At 57.0% G+C, this 3,860-nt stretch overlaps 1 protein-coding gene across 1 annotated transcript in view; it reads right to left on the bottom strand.

Annotated features, from left to right (window-relative positions):
* Positions 1-3,860, bottom strand: part of CLUAP1 (clusterin associated protein 1) — a 77,881-nt gene that overhangs the window by 3,735 nt on the left and 70,286 nt on the right. The window lies entirely within an intron of this gene.

Below are 3,860 nucleotides of genomic sequence, written 5' to 3'. Positions count from 1 at the left end.
TATCGGAATTGAGAACCACCCCCCCCCCCCCCCCAGAACCACCCGCTCACCTCCCGGCCGAAATAGTTTGGCCTGGTTTTAAAAAAGGGTCTTGGTCAAGCCCGATTCCGTCAGATCTCGGAAGCGAAGCAAGGTCGACTCTGGCAAGTGCTTGGAGGGGAGACCTCCTTGGAATACCAGCAGGAGGGAGGCGGGGGCAGGCTTTGTTCCGCCACCTCTCTGAATATCCTCCAGGCCCCCAGTAGGGGGCAGTCACCAGAGGTCACACACACATGCACATATGAAAAATACAAAAAAAAAAGGGTCTTTGGCTGTATCTGGAAAATGCAGAGGTGCCCTGACCTGGTTAGCCCCAAGGCCAGCCCGATCTCATCAGATCTCGGAAGCTCAGCAGGGCCGACTCCAGCAAGTACTGGGATGGGAGACCTCCTTGGAATACCAGAGGTGGGAGGCGGGGGCAGGCTTTATCCAGCCACCTCTCTGACTATCCTCCAGGCCCCCAGTAGGGGTCAGTCACCAAAGGTCGCCGTGACTTCCAGGTGCACGTACACACACACACACACACAAAATACAGAGGCTCTGGCTTTAACTGACAGAATCCCAAAGCTGGCAATGTACCCTGAAAGAAATGCCTCTCCCTGGGTGAACACAGACAGCAACATGGCTGAGGAGTAGCCGGCTCCAGATGGCACAAAACCTCCTGCCACCTGGCAGCCCAGCAGGATTCCTGGACCGCTGACCAGGGCGTCGCGGGACTTGCCTTCCCGGAATTCCAGGGGGCTGCAGGTCGCTGGGTCACTGACTGGTTACTCGTGCATGGATGGATGCCCACCACGATTCAGACGACCCTTAAATGGTTATAAGGCAGGCTAAACCCCAGGCATCTTTGAGTGCATCTTTAGACAGTGCCGGGACCGGTATAACCTGGGTGTGACTCCAGGCACAGAGCCCAGGGGTTGCTGGGGGATTGTGAGGCAGGTGGCTGTGCATTTCCTGCATTGTTCAGGGGGTTGGACTAGATCAGGGCTTTTTTTGTGGGGAAAGCCCAGCCGGAACGCATTAGCATAATAGGCCACGCCCCCTGACAGCATGGCCCATTAGCATGTTAGGCCACACACCCCATGCATTCCTGTGGCTGCAGGGAGCCCAGGCAAGGTGGCCCTTGGACAGGCTGGGGAAGGCATGGGGAGGCATTTAAATGCCTCCTTGATCCTTCCAGGCCCCCCCCCCCCGGCCTGCCTGCCTGCCTCGGAGTCGCCGGGAGGGGGGGTGTCGCTCTCCAGGCCTTCCCTCTGTAGCCACGCATGTGCAGAGGTTTTGGCTGTAGTGGGCATGGCCAACCCTGAAGCCAGCCGGAACTCCGTTCCTGTGCGTTCCTGCCCCAAAATAGCCCTGGACTAGATGATCCTTGGGACCCCTTCCGGCTCCGTGTTTCTAACTTTTCAGGAGACTATCCTCTGCCAACAAGCCTAACTGTGGGTTTCTTTGGGCCTAGCGTCAAGCGTGACTGATCTCTTTCACCGAGCGGCCTCCACACCGCGGGAGAAGGCTGGCTATAAAAGGAGAGGTGATTTGGAGTGCCAGAGCAGCGAACAGAAAGACGAAAGCTTTGTCCAGTCTTGACTGATGCGCTGCAGCACAAACCGGGCCCTCGGCTGCGTGTTGAGCTGCACTGGACCCTGCAGTGGCAGCAATGGTGGGGGGGTAAGGAAGCTGCAGCGGTGATGGTCAGGGGAGTGGCAGTGACAGGGGGGAGAACGATAAGAGGAGGAAGGGATCCCCCGCGAGTACCGTGGGTCCCCCGCGAGTATCGTGGGTCCCCACTTGTATTGTTTAATTGCTGTATTTACTTCTGTTTCTTGAGTGGTGATGAACAAAACAGTCACCACCTCTGGACAGGAGTCTCAACTGCAGCTTTCTAACAGTGCCTTTGGCAGGGCACAGTTACTCCACTGGCCTTTGCAAAAGACACCCAAGGGCAGTGGCAAAAGATGCACAGAGTTTTATGCCGTAACCGGAACACTGCTGCAAACAGCCTGGACGAAGGATACTAAAATGTAAAGACCTCATGCGTGAATCCACGTCCTTACCTCGTCCGTGCGAGCGCAGGCTCCGCTAACTCACCAGGACAACCCCACAGCAGTGTTCCCTCTAAGCTGAGTTAGAGTGAGCTAGCTCACAGTTTTTAGCCTCCGGCTCACACATTCTTGCCTTAGCTCAGGAAGGAGGGCTCCAGAGCAAACTGATTGATGCCAAAGCCAAACTGCTCGCTCACAACTTTAATGCCGGTCGCTCACAAAGTAGAATTTTTGCTCACAGGACTCCACAGCTTAGAGGGAGCATTGCTCCACAGCCTGTTTTTTTTGAAATGTTTGGAAATTGTTACAGACCACAGGAGTCCTGCCTCCCAAGCGACCGGAACACATTTCCTTTGCCGCGCTTGCAAACAGTGCGACGTGACTGGATGTACAACACTAGCCCAGGGAGTTTTGTCTCGCGGCCTCATCCTTTTTGCTTTGACTATAGGCCTGCTTAGCCCCACTTTGGCCGGGCCTCCCTTCGAAGCAGAAGCGGGCAGTACATGAGAAGGGCCCTTTGGCCCACGAGAGAGAGCCCCGCCCTCCTGAAAGGAGGGAGCGGCAAAGCACCCGGCTGGAGCCTGAACCGCCGCTCTTTGCAAAGACTTTGCCCGCCTCCCTTGATGAAGCTTGGTCCTTTCGACTGGAGATGGCGGGCACTGAACCCGGCCGGGACCTTCTGCCTTGCGAGCAGGGGCTCTTCCACCGCGCTGCGGCCCCTCCCCACAAGCTTCCAGTGGCTCTGTGGTGCCCACTGTGCCTTGCTGGCACCTCTGCCCAGAACAAAGTTCACAAAGTTCACTCAGTGGATTGCTGCTGCGGGCAGGGACCTGCTGGAAGATGCTGCCAAAATTGGAGTCAGGCCCCGGGGCCGTGCCGGAAGAGAGCTGCGGAGAGAAGAGACACCCACCTTGGCCTTGGCTCTGGAGGCTCTGGGCTTACGGGCTCTAGCCACCCCGGCCTTTGGAGATGGGACGGCGGCACAGAGACAGCGCGAGATGGAGGCGGAAACAGAGAGAGAGATGAAACCAGCGCGTTTGGTACAAACGAATGACGGTGGAGGAGAGAGGGAGGGAGGGAGGCACATGAAAGGGGAGCAGAAAGACGACCTACAGGATGGCAGTCTAGGCGGCAGAGCTGAGTGGGGGTGGGGAGCTGGAGACATTGGGGAGCGGGGTTCCCTCTCAGCTGAGTGAGTGTGAGCTAGCTCACAGTTGTTTAGCCTCCGGCGGGGTATAAATATAGAAAATATTTTTTTAAATAAATAAATAAATAAAAAAAATTGTACAGTAGCCGAATGGCTCGCTCACAACGCTAATGCCAGCAGCTCACAAAGTAGGATTTTTGCTCACGAGACTCCACAGCTTAGAGGGAGCCTTGCTGGGGAGCCGGGCAAGCCGGGCCGGCCAGCCAACTCACACCGCCGGGCCGTTGTCCAGCTTCGGCTGCCCGTCCAACGGCATCCCAGAGGGCTCCCTCGGCAGAACCAACGGGTGCCAGGCATCTTCCTGGCAGAGGCGCAGGTTGGCCGGCTGGCTCGGGGCCAACGGCTGGCACAGAGTAAAGGGCGGCTGGAAAGTGGTGGTGCCGGAAGGTCCTGCAGTGACAGAGGGGTGGCTGCTGTCCCGCAGTTTCTTCAGCATGCGCCCGGGTCAGCCATTCCTGGACCCGATCGAGGTTTATAAGATTATGCCTGGGATAGAGCAGGTAGAGAAAGAGGTCCTTTTCTCCCTTTCTCACAAGACAAGAACTCATGGGGGGCGGTCGGGTTAGAACGGATAA

This window comes from Gekko japonicus, unplaced genomic scaffold, assembly GCF_001447785.1.
Source record: "Gekko japonicus isolate JY-2015 unplaced genomic scaffold, Gekko_japonicus_V1.1 scaffold1098, whole genome shotgun sequence".
Taxonomy (NCBI): domain Eukaryota; kingdom Metazoa; phylum Chordata; class Lepidosauria; order Squamata; family Gekkonidae; genus Gekko; species Gekko japonicus.
The sequence above is the reverse complement of the archived record's forward strand: the minus strand, read 5'-3'. Positions and strand labels throughout refer to the sequence as shown.